The 17,766-nt window shown below is 40.4% G+C and overlaps 1 protein-coding gene across 3 annotated transcripts in view; it reads left to right on the forward strand.

Moving 5' to 3' along the window:
* SUSD4 (sushi domain containing 4) overlaps positions 1 to 17,766 on the forward strand; it is a 72,760-nt gene that overhangs the window by 23,029 nt on the left and 31,965 nt on the right. The gene's annotated exons all lie outside the window — the stretch shown is intronic.

The raw sequence follows: 17,766 nt of genomic DNA on the forward strand, positions 1-17,766 counted from the left end.
CTTATAACAAGAGCCTCTGCTGCATCTGGCACACTCCTGCAAACTGAAGGGGTCTGTCTAATCATGGAACAACAGATCTGTAGCCAACCCATAGATTTTAACTTTTTCAGTCCCTGGAAGTTGTATGGAAGGGAGTCGCCAAAAGGGATGCAGTACATAGTTCCTTCTGATATTGCCAATCTTTTTGCAACCTGCTAAAAATAGTTTGCTGAAAACATAGTATCTGGCTGTGTTCATGCATTTGCCCCTTTCAGTTTGTACAGTTCCATTGTGACTGTGCTGTGGTGGTTGGGTTGCATAAATTAATTCACAATAAGAGAAATGTGGTCATTTGAATCCCCTTAATTTGCGGCAAACTGTCATTTCAAAATCCTGCTACTCTTGCCTTTTTTTTTTTAACTTGGCATATGAAAGTCATTATCTCTAGAGCTGAAAAATTGCCTGTGACTGGTTGCCCAGGTCTTATAGCTTCTTTGCTATTACCTAATAATTTGTTTCGCTCTGTTTTCACAGTATTGTTTGTGTAGGGCTGTCAGAAAATCATTTGATTTTGGCTTACAAAAGTTTGTTGTTGCCGCCTAGGAATTGGAAACTTAAGCTACATTAATTAGCAACAAAAAACTGTTACTTCTAAAACACGTACGGTCTGCCATATTCTTATGCCTCTCCTTTGTGAAAGGTTCCCTTAGCTTGTGCCCTGGATATGTTATTTGTTAAAAACTATGCCACCTTTCATAATACCAGATTTCAGGATGATGGAAAGTGTAATACACACTCCGCAACAAAACACAAGACAACAGAAGATAAAACCAGCAGACAAAACCTTACAAAAGACTAAAAGTACAATTATATGCATGCCTATATGAAAAGAAGACAGGTACGGGCTCATCAAGGGGACGTGGGTGGCACTGTGGGTTAAACCACAGAGCCAGGACTTGCTGATCAGAAGGTTGGCGGTTTGAATCCCTGCAACGGGGTGAGCTCCCATTGCTCAGTCCCTGCTCCTGCCAACCTAGCAGTTCGAAAGCACGTCAAAGTGCAAGTAGATAAATAGGTACCGCTCTGGTGGAAAGTTAAACGGCGTTTCCATGCGCTGCTCTGGTTCGCCAGAAGCGGCTTAGTCATGCTGGCCGCATGACCCGGAAGCTGTACGCCGGCTCCTTTGGCCAATAAAAGGAGATGAGCGCCACAACCCCAGAGTTGGTCACGACTGGACCTAATGGCCAGGGGTCCCTTTACCTTTTATGGGTTCATCAACTTCCTTTTCTACTGTGAGTTGTAGGTTGGAGAGGCTTTTCTTTTGTCTCACCACTTTCCCCAGGAAAACCCACTGTTTACCACTGAATCAATCAAGTTTTCTGGGGATTAACGTTTGTTCTGATTCAGCAGTAAACAGTGGGTGATTTCCTGGGGAAAGTGGTGAGACAAAAAACCCCCCTGTTGGACACATGCATAGAAAACATGGGACACACAGAAGTAAACATAGCACAAACAGAAATGTGGACAAATCATAAGTGTATATAGGACTGCAGCCTAAAACTTGTTATAGTAAATCAATACAGTACTTTACCGTGTTTGGGTAAATAAAAATGCATTTGCCTGACAGTTAAATGATAGCAGCCCCAAACCTGCTTGATTAAATCAATAAAATAGTTTAAAATGCCTGGGTTAACAAAAGCATCTTTGCCTGGAGGCTGGGCGAGACATTCCATAATCAGAACATAGCTGCTGAGAAAGCTGTCTCCTGTGTAGGTGATCTTCATGCTTCATATGAAGGAAGTACATAGAGAAGGCTCTTGGGAGAAGTTCTTAAAGAACAGGCAAATTCATACAGATGCTTCTTCAGTTATTTGGGTCCCAAGTTGCTCAGGGTTTAGTATCACCAGAAATTGTGCCTGAAATGGCCAATGAAACTATGATGACGATGATTCACAACATCAAATTACAACATAAAAGCACAAAAATACAAGATTAAAAACAAGAACAACAACAACAAAAAAAAAACCACACAAACCAATAGCGGTCCTCCCCGCCCATATAGATGAACCATATATGAATGAATCAGGCTGGTTTGTTGGGACCATTTTGGGATGATTTTGAAGCATTCATGGATAACACTATCAATTAGATTTCATTCTGGAGCCTATTAGTTGGTGCCACGCTCTGTACTTCCCCCAATTTCTTCGTCTACTTTTTATTGATGGGTAGGGGATTCTTTGAGCCAAACCGATGGGGATCTGTGCACTTTTCTACATAGACAATAGGTTGGTAAGCCAGCTTTATCTCCCCTTTGCATTATAAATGAACTGTAATGTTTTCCCAGCATTTGGACAAGGCATTGAGAGTAGCAAGAGATTTGAATTTGCCTGGAGTAAACAAGCAAAGAAAATACATTTCCCCTGGCCAGCAAAAACTGGCTGCCCTGAAGTTCCTTCTTCATCTTAACTGGCACAATCAATTTGTAATAATGGTCCCTTTAAACACAAGATCCAGAGTGTTAGAAAAAGGGGATGTGCTGGAACAGCTATGACAGAATTCTGACTTGCCTGCGAAGCTCATTGTGAGATCTGCTCAGATTCTGCATTTAAAGCTAAGATCTGCTTCAAATGTGATGAATTCTCCTGTATGGAAAGCATTTCCATGTAGAAAAGAATAATGAAATGTGTGCATTTTGTTGCACAAAACTGCAATAGGTAGCAATGATTAACTGCGGCTTCCTAGTAGCTTTTCTTTTACTGCTGTACACCACCCTGTTTCTGCAGTATAAATGGCAGCATATTAATACTTTTGTAAGTATACTAAATAAATAAATGTGAGTAAGCACAGCCAAAGGGGGAATGTGTGTGCCTGTGATTGATAGATGTGACACATTTCCATGCATTTTTTTTATTTTTACTCAGAAATGTCTGCATAGGAAATGCATAAGATTTCATCTTGTTCTAGGTCTCTGGGAGAGAGGACTCTTAATATCAGTCCCACTGCCACCTTTGTCCTTCAAGAACTAGGCACTGAAGCTCCTCCTTTAGCATTCAGTCCTTTGCAGACTAGATTAATTAAGTCATAACCAGACCCTGCTGCCCCAATCCTTGGCCAGACATGACTACAATTCATTGTGATGAGCTCTAATTATGTGTCCTCTTCCTTCCACTTTGGATGGAGGGATGCATGCTTTTAACTGGGATTCAAAAAGTGCACATCCATTCTGTCCTAATTCTGAGAATTTTTCAGCCTGCAAACCACAGACAGGGTGATTCATTGTGTAGCAGAGAATTGATAATGTAGAATTTCAGTAATGTGGTCATTTCGTTGTGACAAGAATAGTTCATTATCTCAAGAGAGATCCTGGATTCTTTTCTGTTTCCTCTCTTTCTGTTTTGTCAATCACGGAAGCAAGCAGGAGGTTTCTCTATTACCTGTTCTTAAAAATTTTGCCAAGGAAAGAAGACTGCAGTAGGATATGTCTTATATCTATGATAGCACATTTATTTTGTGCATTTCTTAATGAACCAGAATAATTATAGTGTGCAGTATTTTGAAGAGTACAATATTATGTCTGTTGGGTTTTAAAAATAAACACACACACACACACACACACACACACAGTCCCAGAACCCTGCAGCCCGTCTTTTTCCATAGAGAAGGTTAGCACATGGAGGGAAGAGAAAGAGCTGAAGCTTCCCCAAGAGGTTCTCTTGATATCAGCTTTGTCATTTTGGTGCCAGAAAAAGACCTTTTTAATTTGCACAGCATGTGCTGTTAACTTTCCTTGATTCCTTGATTGTGGTTTCACCAGTTCTACTGAAATATATGGCTTTCTTTTAAATGTTGGTTTTATTCCTACAGTATTAGATATATATTTACTGAGCACCTGATGGGTTTTTACTAAAGGGTGATAAAGAAAGGCTTTGGAGTTGGGAGAAATAAACAAAACCGAGAGACGTTTCTTGGGCACAGGTTGTTCCTGCTCTCAGTTCAGATGCTTGGTTTCATTTTGGTCATTCCATCTCAGAGGAGTGTTTAGCTGAAAAGAAAAGCTCTAGCACATCTCCAAAGAGCAACTATAAAGGTTGGGGCAAGATTTCTCATGTGACTAATGAAAGGGGGCTTGCCAGAAGTATAGAAAACAAGGAGCAGCATAAATCAAATGGATGTTATTGTAATATAAAACCAGATGAAAACCTTTAGAAATTTAAATGACAGCAAAGATAAATTTGATGGAAACTAGGAACTCTGCACAAATCAAAATTGTAGTGTTATAAGAAATATTACTGAAGCAAAAAAGTAAATAATATCATGCTTAGATGGCAAGGAATGAAGGCAGAATACCTGGTTTGGGGCCTCTTAGTACTCTCAATAAACCTTGAAGTGAGGCACAGGCACAATGCTGATCTTGTGGATTTGTTTGACACCTTGCTAGCAACTGAAGCCAAATAGTAATGGTCTCTTTGCTGAGCACTGGGAACTTGTGTGGCTTTTTCTGAATGAGCCCAGAGTGGTAGCATCCTCTGTTGCATGCCCAGAAATCTCACAAACTGAATCCAGTATCTGCCAAGACTGTATTTTCAGTTACCTGCAAATGTAACTAGGGATACAGAAAAAGTGGAATTCTTGTTAGCTGCTCTAAAACTGGTATACTACTTCCTGGAAGTCTCCCACAATTTGAGCACCAGCATTTTCAAGCAATGCGAAGTCCCCCTCGCATCCTTGAACTACCTGATTGCTCCTTTAAAAATAAATAAATAAATCACCTTTTCATATTGCCTTTCAAGACATGTTGCTGCCTGAGGCAAAGAACAAGACAGCAACACTCACCCTCCAGTTTTCTTGGACTGGTAGCTTAATCTTACTTGAACACTGGTGGCTGTCTCCACTGCAGCTGAGAGCAGATGGGTAGTTTAGAGGGTACAGTGCAGGCACATGGTGCCCACAACTGTGGGCATCAACAGCTCCCCATCAGTCCTCACCCCTGCACTTGTGTACCTGAGACAGCCATCTCATTCTGCCTAATGTAAGGACTGGCCTTGCACGTGTAGCTTAGTTCACACTAACATATGCCTGCATGGGGGAATTGACAATGATTTGGGACTGCTTTCATGTAGAGAACATGACTACATGGACTTGCTGTATAATGAATTATAAAACAGGGTTTGCAGTGAAGGTAATCCAAAATCTTGAAAAGGTCAGGTAGCTGCCTCGCAGGATGTTAGCTGCAAAAAGGTACTACAGGAGGTCCTGTCCTTGTTAAGTTGTCAGTTCTTTCTGATTATTCAGAAACAACAAGAAGACCTGAGTATGTTGAATCTGACCCAAACCATAATTTGCTTGTGGAAAGATATTCTTAATGTGGGATGATGCAGAATTTCTGGAAGTTCTCGTAGATATGCAAAATTGCTATTATGCCCAAAACAAAAAGAGAACAGTGAATTATGTATAACGGAGCTTTATAATAGTTACACTTTAATGCTGTAACTTCAAGTGACACCTGTGTTTGATTCTAGAGCCTTGAAGAAACCAGGCCCACTATTGAATGGAGTAAGTGCCATTTAATTACTTTGCGTTTTCTTTAATGTATACTTGTGCTATTGGCCTAGAAATAAAAACACATGAGTGGGGTCCATCTAAGCAGCCCCATCAGCTGAAGCCATACACAAAGACTATTGCAATGGGACTTCCTCTCCCTCTCCCTCTCCCTCTCCCTCTCCCTCTCCCTCTACCTCTACCTCTACCTCTCCTTCTCCCACACTGCCTGCAAATTGGATTTGGGGGTTGAGAGCCCTGAGACCAGAGCATGCTGGGGGGAGGAGAAGGGGGGAACCTTTCGTCTGGCTAGCAGGAATGCTTACACAGAATAAATGATTAGAATAGTGTGATGTTGAATTCCAACACACACACACAAAACCACAAACACACACTTCATTTCTGATGCTGCTTTGCTACATTTCCTAAGGGATACATGTGCAGTATAAAATTATTCAGACTAATGAATGGCAATAGTAATTAATTTTACCCCCTCCAGACTGCTCCAAAATGTGACAGATAAACTACAAGTGCTTCAGCACCATAGTACTTCAAATGAACGCTAAATGCATTTTCTAAAATCAACACCCAGAAGTAACAATGCTGTTGATGTTATAATTCTGTTTCTTTCTTCATTAATTTTTAAGTTACATTTATTTTTATTGGTGGCATAACCAATAAAACTCATTTCGAGACTTGCAGGCCTGTTCCCTCCTGTCTGAAATTTTAAAAATTCCCTTGAGGGGAGGAAGTAGTATACACATACAGTAAACCATTTTTGACAGTTATAGCAATCTTTTCATAGGGAAACAAAAGTTATGCTAGTAAGAGCTAAATGCTCTGAAAGAAGTTTTGGCAGATTTGCTTTGTAATTTTTTTGCCTTTTGTTTAAGAACTAAATCCAGGGAATTGCTGAATAGTACATAACACCTATTTAACAAGCAATCATAAATTATGCAGTTGGCCTTGTCATGTTGTTTTCCTTTAAATGGCTGGAAGCATTAAAATCTGCCTTGTGTATATGAATAGCTCAATCCAAATCTCAGTTTTGAGTACTGCTGCTGCCTGGAGTCATTTTCCATCTTTTTATTCAAACTAAATGTTGTTGTTTATATACAATTTTTGATTTCTAGAAATACACCAAGGTGGTTCACAAACAAATACAAGCCAATAGAAAAATAAGTAGTGTGAAACCAATTATAAAAATGTTGCTACTCATAAAACTATTTTAGGGTTGCCATATTTCAAAAAGTAAAAACCAGGACACCCCAAAAATTGTTGAGCTTTTATTTGTTGTTATTGTTTAGTTGTCTTAGTCGTGTTCGACTCTCCGTGACCCCATGAACCAGAGCATGCCTTGGAAACTCTCACTTTCTTCTCAAAGCTTCTCCTTTTTTTTATGTCCATGGAGTTTTCTTGGCAAAATACTGGAGTGGTTTGCTAGTTCCTTCTCTACATGGATCACATTTAGTCTAAACTCTCAGCTATGACCTGTCCGTCTTGGGTGGCCCTGCATGGCATAGCTCATAGCTTCTTGGGGTTATTCAAGCCCCTTTGCCACAACAAGGCAGTGATCCATGAAGGGGGAGCTTTTATAGGAAAGCCCAAAAATTGAGCTTTTTTAAGACAAACCCCAAAGTTACAAAAAAAAAGTACAAGAAAACACAATTTTTCAGTTTACTTGCTGAAAATCTAGGAAAAGCTGTCATGGACTTCACTTCCACCTTTGAAATCCCAGTAATGTCTGGAAAATCCCAGGCATATGGCAGCCCTATTTCATAAAAAAGAAAAGAAATTCTGATGCCCTCCAGATACTGTTGGACTACAACTTCCATTATTCCCCAGCTGACATGGCCAATGGTCAATGAGGGTGGGAGTTTTAGTTCCACAGCTACATGGAGGGTATAATGTTGGTTACTTCTGATGTATCTAGTTATTAAGCCATCACCAAACAGAAATTTAACAATATATGAAAGTAACATAAGGTAACATCAACAGAAGTTAACTCAGAGCCAATTAAATTACAGTATAAACTTAAAATGCTGACTATCTCTGGCAGTTCACAACATACCCCTTTAAAAAAGAAATGGTCCTCTTGTAACAAATATTAAAATATAATTGAATAAAATAAAATAAAACATCACAAATCTGAATAAAGTTATATAAAACCTAAGTGAATAAGGGCATGAAGCAAACTTTGAATTCTGAATCTCCCAGTCAAGACACAGCATTCTTTATTAAGACTTTTCTCCTCCCATCAGTTACTACAGTTGTACAAAAAATGTGCAGTTTCCACAGTTGTATATTTATCTTGCCCACCAGAAGATTAATTACTGAGTCATGGTCAGACCTCACCTCCCCATCTCTCCCTACAATATGACCCAAGTATTGCCTTTGCAACACATTATATAAAGGACGGCATATGTACAAGGTGTCTTCAGTTGTGGGTAAATATAAAGTGGTCGGTTTTGGAAGCTAGATATGTTGTATCAGGGATGATATGCCTGATGGCTTATAGGGGGGTGTTGATTAAAGAGCCGCAACATCCATGGTCATTATGGTGGTATATTCTGGCAAACTGTCAATGTGCTGTAGTTTCATCAGGAAATCAGTAGTGTTCCACAAGTAACTCGGAGTATTGGTGGCATGTGGTCCAAAAATGGAGTTAATATAACCAGACGGTGATAACATGAATACACATCAATAGTTGCTGGCTTCTTTATTTTGGGTAGTAGATCCCCTGGCCAAGGCTCTCTGGATGTGTCAGTATAGGATTGCTTCGGCATATCTTTAGCAAATTCCTTCATCAGGATATGTGATTCTTTCTGGTCTTCTTCACTAGAAGCCTGTAAAATATGGCTGTGTTCTAGTCTGCTGCTGGATCCCATGGAGAAGGCAGCAAGGCAGGTCAGGAGTTGCAGGACCATGGATAGCTCTGAGTGAGCAATTTGCTCCTGCAGAGGTTGAGAGCCGTCTGAGGGCTCTTAAACCTCAGCCTCCAGACAACCTCCGCCTGGCTGAGAACTTCAGTTTCTTAAAGGGCCAACTCTCTGGGCCTGAAATTGAGCACTCCTCTGTTCCCTAGCTCTCCCTCCTGGTGTGTGTCCTGCTCTGCTGGACTAGTGTGGTACTGAGAGAGGCATTTGCTTCCTCAAGCTCAGCAGAAGGCACCTGTGAGGATCGTGATCTGGCCCCAAAGAACCTGATGGTAAAGGAGGTTATTCTGGGGGATCCTCTCGAACAGTCTCAGGCACAGTGATCTGATCTGCAGCAGCTGGTTGTGAGCCCTGAACTGGGTCTGTTATCTTACATGTCACAACAAATATGGTGCTGGATAATTGCCTCTCAGTCTTTTGTAATGTATTCCAACTTTTTCATGATGACAACAGCTTCTCCTTTTCCAGACTCTTTCATTAAGATGTCAGGACTGTTTCAGAGGCTGTGGATGACATCGCATTCTGCTCTCCTGTGATTGTGTGGCAAATGATGCCGTTTGTTGATTGCCTCAGCTTGGGCTGATGCAGAGTGACTGGCTCAAGGTCACCCTGTAAGCTTCTCAGCTGAGGCAGGAATCTAAGCCCAGGTCCTATTTGACACTCATTCTGATGCATGGCTCTGGGGGCTCACAGTTTCTGACTCCCTGGCTAAGGGAGATGCCAGCTCCTTCCTTAAACCTCCTGAGCCTTTTTTCCTTTCTTGCTGGAGTGGTGGCAGGATTAAAAGAAGCCACTGGCATTCTATTCAATGGCTCTTGCCTACATTTCTCTAATAATAGCCGACACCAAGCTTTGCAGCCTTATTCTTATTCCTTTGTTTCTCTTTGTTTATTCCCTGTTATTCACACTACCCTATAAACAGCCCTGTAGTTGTCCCAATCTTGCTGGATGGCTCATCCCACCTCAGTCTTGGTTTTCCTAACCGTAATATAGCCAAGGCTATCCTCCTTGTGCTTGCTAATGCCAGACCCATCCCAGAAAGTCATCTGACAAAAGAGGTAAGCAAGCTGCATCTTAAACAAGGTTATTGTATGCCTGCATCTTAAACAGGAAACAGTAGGTAACTGAAGCCCCTAAGGAATAGGTGTGGAAGACACACACACACACACATGTGCAATTGCAGAAGTTGCTTCTCTGATTAAATGGTAAGTGTGGCATTCAGTACCTAAGGAAAAGCTTGCTAATCTGTGCACGTCTGTCCTTTTTCTTGTCATAGCTGTAAGTGGGCACTTCAGCTAATGTCCCTAATGAGGGAGAAAACCACCCAGAGGCAGAGAGCTCTGCATCTGCATGCTTAAAAGAAGGGGCTCTTAGTGCTTGCGATTGTTCAGGAGGCTCTAATGGCTTCTTTCTCTTTTAGTGTGACACACGGCACATTTGTGCCCCTTCTGCTGTAGTCCCTCTGCAGCATTTTTTTCCAAGTTGATCTGAGGTAACCCTGCAGCTGCAGTGTACACTGAGTGAATATGAGAAGCATGAGCAGAAGATCATGTCCTGCTGTCAGCAGCAAAGCCTATGCTTCCTGACACAGCAGAGCAACAGAGAAAAAAGGCCAGGTGAATTTGGAAGCCCAAGAAATAAAATTGAATTGGTTTCAGAGAAAACTTGCTTGTGAAAAGTAGGTTCAACCAAGGCGAACCCTTGGCAAGTAGAAAGATGGATAGTGCTCAGATCTACACAATTTTGTTCTCAAGGATGACAGAATTGCTTTGGATACATGTCTTTGCTTCCCATCTTTTTTTGAAAATGAGGATTGTCTCTTGGGGCTCTGACTATGACATCATAGCAGTCTCACAATTCCTCTGTAGTCAGTCTCTAGAGACTTAAAGCTAATGTTACTCAACCCTCAAGCTTCTCTTCTCTGTTTGGGCTGTCAAAAAAAGTGAGTTTCACTCTTGATAAAGCCTTCACAAATATTTTTTACCACAAACACACTTAAATGTAGTCACCTTGTGTCTATATCTCATACATTGAGATAAATATTATTTTTATATGTATTTGGATAAAATACATATTTAGATCTGCATTTTCATACAGATTTTTAAAAACATTCACAGAGTAATATGGACATGGGATGGAACGGATTAATGAATGAATGAATGTGAAAATGACAAACACAGACATTCATGAGAAAGTTACTGGTGTGGACTGTACTCCCCCACCTTGTCTAACTTTAAGCTATTATTTTCCTGGGAAATGATATATAATGAACTGAAAAAGGTATTTAAATATACCTTCACTAAGAAACCAGAGGCCTTCCTTCTGGGCATTGTCGGCCAGAAGGTGCTAAAGAAGGATCGAACATTTTTTATGTATGCAACAACGGCAGCAAGGATACTCATTGCTAAAAATTGGAAGACTCAAGATCTACCCACGCTGGAAGAGTGGCAGATGCAGCTGATGGACTATATGCAACTGGCCGAGATGACTGGCAGAATCCGAGACCTGGGAGAAGAGAGGATTGAGGAAGATTGGAAGAAATTTAAGATGTACTTACAAAAATATTGTAATTTGGTTGAATGTTAAGAAGGATGCTAGATTATAAAAAAAAATTGGCCACCACTAAATTAGATTTGAATTTGATGATAAGTGAGATTAAAGAAAACATAATTTTTTTTATTTATTTTTTTGGAGAATTGCTAGATTATATTTAAATCAGTGGACATAAGATCGTAAACAAGTCAATAATTTGCTTGGAAAAACCTTTTAACGATGTAAATGGGAGCGGGAGACGTGAGGGAGTCCAAAGAAATGATGAAACTACGTTGTGATAAAAATAAGATTGTTTATTATTTGGTATTTGTTTTCAAAAATCTTAATAAAAATTTTTATATATATATATATAAAAAAAAGCTATTATTTTCCATCCTTTGCTGGGAGGGAAATGCTGTCAAGATGCTGCTGTGTGGCTGCTGGATCTGATATAGTCTTTGGACATTGTTCAACTGTCGCTTTTTGTGGTTACATAGGGGTGGCACTGTGTTCTAAACTACTGAGCCTAGGGCTTGCCAATCGGAAGGTCAGTGGTTCAAATCCATGTGATGGGGTGAGCTCCCATTGCTCTGTCCCAGCTCCTGCCAACCTAGCAGTTTGAAAGCACGTCAAAATACAAGTAGATAAATAGGTACCGCTCCAGCAGGAAGGTAAATGGTGATTCTGTGTGCTGCTTTGGTTTCACCAGAAGCGACTTAGTCATGCTGGCCATATGACCTGGAAAAACTGTCTGCAGACAAACGTCGGCTCCCTTGGCCAGTAAAGCGAGATGAGCGCCGCAACCCCAGAGTCGTTCACGACTGGATTTAACTGTCAAGGGTCCTTTACCTTTACCTTTTAGGGAAGAAAACTACTGCTCTTATTTAATTTTGCTGATTTTATATTTATTATCCTTAAGGGTTTTTGACATTACTTTTAACCTCTTTAGATTACAAGCATTATAGCAGTAGATAAACAAACAGCAACCCAGTTCTAAGTTTATAATATTGTGAGGGCTTTTACAGTTGATATTGTGGGTTTTTATTCTGTTGGTAGGTCATGGGCTGTTCTGTACAGCAACAAGAAGGGTTCCAGAAAATAGAATAAAACTTGTATTATTTCTTTATCAGTTTACAGAGAAATGGATTCAGACCTGGTTCTAAAGCAATTCTTGCCTAGCTGGATATAACCTTCCCTGCAAGATAAGGCTTTTCAGCTGGAACCAGCTCAATTAGTTTTCATGCTTACAACATTTCCATGGTTCTTTTCAAAGGCTTATCTCTGAAAATTCTCTTGGCTGGTTTAAAAATGTTCTATAGTGACCAGGGCAACAGATGTCAAGGCCTTTACACTAACACTGGAGTTAATTTAATATGTTTAATGTGAAAGAGCTGCTCAAACTTTAACTCTTCTGAATTTGCTGATGAGCAATAGCAGGAGGCTTTTGAATAGTCAGTGAAAAGCGCTAAATGTCATAACATTATATAAACTGATTACTGGGAGCACATTTTTTCTGTTATGATAGAAAGAAGGTTATTGAGATGGTAAAAATGTGCTATTAAATAAAATGGAAGCCTGATATCTTGATACTATCATCATTCCAGGATATCTTTAGTAATAGGACGCCTGATATGTTGAAAAATTCTATCTTTCATCACACATGATAACTAGCTGCACCAGATAAATGCAGTAAGCAGTATGGGTGGGAAGCTAGTTTCTAGTCCTCTATTTCACACCCAATGCTTCACATTATATTTTTCCTATGTAGTGGTAATCTCTGCGTACAGATAAGAGTATCTCATATATTCTGAAGTGCATCATTAGTGTTATTTTCACCAGTGCCGGTCCTACCCTTAGGCAGAGGGAGGTATCTGATTTTGGGTCTTATGAAAGGGCAGTCCATTTGCGACCATTTATTATTTTTTTGTTTTCACCCCCAGGGAAAAGTTATTCTTCCCCAGATGCCAGAATAATTTGGTCAGCTGTGGGTACTATGCACCTTGATTTGCAGGTGAGAGGGGACCATTTGCTTGTCTACTTGAGGCGGCATAATATCTTGGGCTGGCCTGCTTTCATAGCAAGTATGTGGGTGTGTCATTCTTGCAAAATGGCCCTCGGTGTACACTGGATCAGGTGCTTATGCTTTCACTGTGGGAGGCGTATCTAGGGTGGAATTTTGAAAAGAATACAAGACCTTCAGACCCTTTATGTAAAAGCTAGCAAAGTAGCTAGGAATTCCATTTGGTGAGTGAGTGGACTGGTGGGGGAATGATAGAATCATATGGTTTCTGTTCTGGCTGTGAATGAAGGAAACATCCCTCAGCTCTTCCCTTTTCCACCAGCCTATTTGGTAGAGGGATTTTTTCTATATCACTATCTTGGTAAGATGCTATTATAGGGGAGAGAGCTTCCTCTTCTTTGAGGCCAGCATAAAAATACAGGCTACTAACCTCTGAGTGGGCTAGGGTTTGGGTCCCCCCCCCCAGGTTAGTAACTTTTCTGAGATTATTTACAAAGCTGCTTTAAAGAGGCATCTGTTTGTGTTTTTCTCTGGATTAAGTTGGAGCAAAATGCACAAATCCTTTGGGTGCCTCATTTGAAATTTAAATATGCACCAAGTTAGATTGTTTAAGAATTTCCAGGAGTGTAGTCATGCTACTTATGCACCACAAGTACTAATACATTTATTAGGGCATAAGCTTTCAGTGACTAGAGTCTGCTTCATCAGATACACAAAGTGTTATTTTGAGTTGGCAGGTTGGTCAACCGCATGGTTGTAGAGTGATAGGCAAATTGTAAGCAGTCATGTTAGAAGCAAAAAGTACAGATACTGATAATTTTATATTAAAACTTAAAATATTGAGGGGGGGGGGTAAACCAAAGTGACTACTCACAATGTTGTATTCTGCTAGAAGCACACTATCTCTTTCCTGAGCAGACTTTTAAGAATTGCAGCAGCCCTTTTTATGTTACATTTCTTTAATGTAGTGCATGTTTAGTGGCCTTTAAGGGTTTGTTATGATAACAGACTTTAACGTTGGGACTACTTAGCAGCTTTAAAAGCATTTATATTTACATTTTATCTATGTTTTTTTGGTGAATTGCCTAACAGAACAGGGAGGCTTTATGTTTCAGAGGGAGAAAGAGGAGGAAGAAACACCCACGAGTGGATAACCTATCCAGGCAGTCTTAATGATACCTCCCCTTTTCTTTCCATTTAAAAATGTATTTCAAGATTGCTGCAGGCATCTTTCTCTTCTGAATAGTAACTGGCCTTGCTAATACTGTTTCTTGGCAAGCTGAGGTTCTTTGAGTTTTAACTACTTTGTAAACTGTAAAAATATCTGTGTAAATATTGCCTTTATTCAAGTTCTATGAAGTCCAGCATGGTCATATTTCACATTTTGTTCAGAGGAGTCTACATATGAAAAACATTACAACATATACTTACACAGCTATATGTTATTGGGCACTTCTTCCTAAGGCTGACCTTTATATAAATGTGACACTATCTGCATTAATAAACTGTGACCTTGGATTATGAATTCACAAATAGGCTCTATCCCAGGGGTGGGGAACCTGTGGCTCTTCAAATGATGTTGGATTCCAGTTTTATACACCAGAGAATTTATGTGCCTAGGGCTAGGAAACATTATATCCTCATCCTGGTTAAAGTTAATTGTTTCAGCATCATTTGCACTTGGGGACAGTGGGGAACCGATGTTCCTCTCTAAGCTGTTAGCCTGGTGTGGTGGTGGGATTTTCTGTTGTTGTTGATACTTGTACCATGCAATACAGACTTTTGGGGGGGCGGTGTCTGGGAGAAAATTGTTCTCTGTGTTGAGCCACTATGATATTTTTCTCCCTTGGTGTCTCTTGATGCTTAATGTTCAGAAAATAGTGAGCCCCCGAGATACATCTCATTCAAAATCAAAGCATTAAAAGTCAGAAGTTGGTAGCTTTCAAACTTTCCAGGTCTCTTCCCCACTGGCATTAATTGCCCTCCTGCTGTGCCAGTTGTGAAGCTGTTTAACATTCAGCACCTGCTTAGTCTGTCTGTCTCATTTTCTGGGGGTTTATTCATTTCCTGTAAAACTTCTTTGTAAACCTCCACTGTGTATGTTGATATAAGCTTCATAAAGCAGTCGTCACCTTATACTTTACAAAAGGTCGTCCCTTGGAAATTCATCTTAACATGTAAGTGGAAAACAAATCCTGGCACTGAATCATGTTGCTGACCCTACCACACTACAGATATTACTCCCCTGATTGGTCTGCCACATACCGGTATCTTGCTTCCCTTTCCTTCTCACACGTAGTGCAGCTGCCTCATCTCTGAATCTAGAATTATAGAGTTGGAAGGGACTCTGAGAGTCATCTAGCCCAATTCTTGCATTCTTGCAATGCAAGAATCTCAACTAGATCATAATAGAATCATAGAATTGTCAGCTTTAAAGGCAGTGGTCAGAGAGCCTACTGCAGAGGTATGTAGTTTCAGGCATTGATGGGTCAATCTTGGAGGCAAAACACATGCATCACACAATGCGCTGCAATCAGCTCCTTTTTGAAGTGCAAGAATCACAGGGATTTCGTCTCCGTCACAACATTATATTTTGTGCATGAAGTACGGGCCCACATGCAGGTCTTCTGACCTTTTTAGTTAAACAATTGAATTGCCAGTTTAACAATAGACAGGTTGGTAGCTGTGTCAATTGGCCCTATCTGCTCCTTTAACTGATTTTTCCTCCTACAAAGGAGATCGTTTTTCCTTTTTCTGGGCAGCAGTAAGAAAGATCAGTTTGAGAAGGGCTCTTCTTTTCTCTGGTTGAGAGTAAAAATGCAATTGGTTGTAAGCCTTCTAAGAAGCTGCTGTAACTCCAGCTGTCTTGCCTTGATATAGTTGTTCCTTACCTCCAGAGTTTAACATGTCAACATACTGTTTTTATGGTTGTTTTTCTCACTTTCCTAATATTACATTAGGTTTCACAAATACAATTTTTTCTTGTTTGCTTTTTCTTTCTTCAAAAACTCAGCCTGCCAGAGTCTGGAGTATTTCCAGCCCAGGTTTTAAATAAAGCTCAGGTAGCTGTAGAAACTAGGCTCTGAGACAGCTTAGCAGAGAGATCTCTAGTGAGCTGAGGATGGTGCCACATTTGCCCTAATGGACCAGCTTCCATTGCAGCTTGGTAGAAGTCAGGCAAAAATCTGCTGTTGACAGGAAACCAAAACTGTATTGTAGAACAAAACACTTGGTTGAAATCAGGGTACCAGGATAAGTATGTAGGTAACAGTGTCTTCAGGATCCTATATGATGATAATTGCTGCTACTCTCAGATGTACATGGGAAGTCCACAAGCATTGCACTTTGCTACCTCTGCTGTTTGGGGGGGGTGTACATGTGTGCAAAGGTGGGGAGACTTCTAAAATGTAACTTTGGTGTTAAAAGTGATGTGGCAGAAGACAAAAAGTTAGGTCAGAATGGGGGTGAGTGCAGTAGAAACATGGAGTTGAAAACCTGGAAAAGAGTTCAAGGGAGGGGTTATTGAGGTCAGGGGTTCAATGTCTGTGGGTGAGAAAAAGCCGTTGAAAGGCAGTCAGCAAAGAGAGGAATCAGAGGGAAAGTTGTTGCAGCGAAAGAGCATATTTTTCCATAAGAGCCTCAGCCTGCTCATGTTTTAAGATCATTGAGGGACGCTCCTTTTTCTCTCCCACCAAAAGCTGAGGTTCATTTGTTGGAAACTCAAGAGAAATACCTTTTTGGTAGCTGCATCTACAGGCAACTTACCACAGAAGACCCACCTAACCTCTTCTCTAATGAGCTTCCACCAACAAGGAGAGATAGTCTTATTCAGACAGGGCTTTGATTGAGTTTGTTACAGCCAGTGTAAATGTGTTGCAATTTACAGATAGGTAGCCGTGTTGGTCTGCCATAGTCAAAACAAAACAAATTCCTTCCAGTAGCACCTTAAAGACCAACTAAGTCAGTTCTTGGTATGAGCTTTCGTGTGCATGCACACTTCTTCAGATACACTGAAACAGAAGTTTCCAGACCCTTCTATATAGGGTCAAACCTGGTCTGAACAAAGACCTTGGATTCTTATCTCATTATACATGACAAAGCCATTTTTCACCTTTTCACCCCTTGCTTTTTCCTGTAAGACCTATTGCAGTCGTTAAGAGTCGTCAACAGGCTCATCACAGCTATCTGCCAATCACCCATTCCCACCACCCTTCTGAGTAATACCCCTCCCCACCTTCTCACTATATAGAAGGGTCTGGAAACTTCTGTTTCAGTGTATCTGAAGAAGTGTGCATGCACACGAAAGCTCATACCAAGAACTGACTTAGTTGGTCTTTAAGGTGCTACTGGAAGGAATTTGTTTTGTGTTGCAATTTGTTAAACTGGCTGTTGCCTCCATTAGTTTCATTGATGCATTTTATTTGCTTTTAAAAAAACCCTGTTAATCTGTATTTTACTGCTGTTGATTGCCTTGAATACCATTTTTGAAAAGATGTAATTTTAGCAAACAAAGGCTGGAAGCTGGGAATGGGATTAAAATGGCCTGGCAGTGGAGAGGATTGTATATTGGCAAAACAAAGTTAACACATAGAGTAACCTGGGAATTAGCAGCGGTATTTTATTGCAGACCCCACTTGTCAGTTTATGAAACTAATATGACTGTAATATTGCCTTGGAATCTCACTTTGGCAGATGTTGGAGAAGGGAAGAACACTGTCTACATTTCTGACCAAACATAAAATATTTTGCCTCTTTGTTGAC

Source organism: Podarcis erhardii (assembly GCF_964252035.2).
Source record: "Podarcis erhardii genome assembly, chromosome: 3".
NCBI lineage: Eukaryota > Metazoa > Chordata > Lepidosauria > Squamata > Lacertidae > Podarcis > Podarcis erhardii.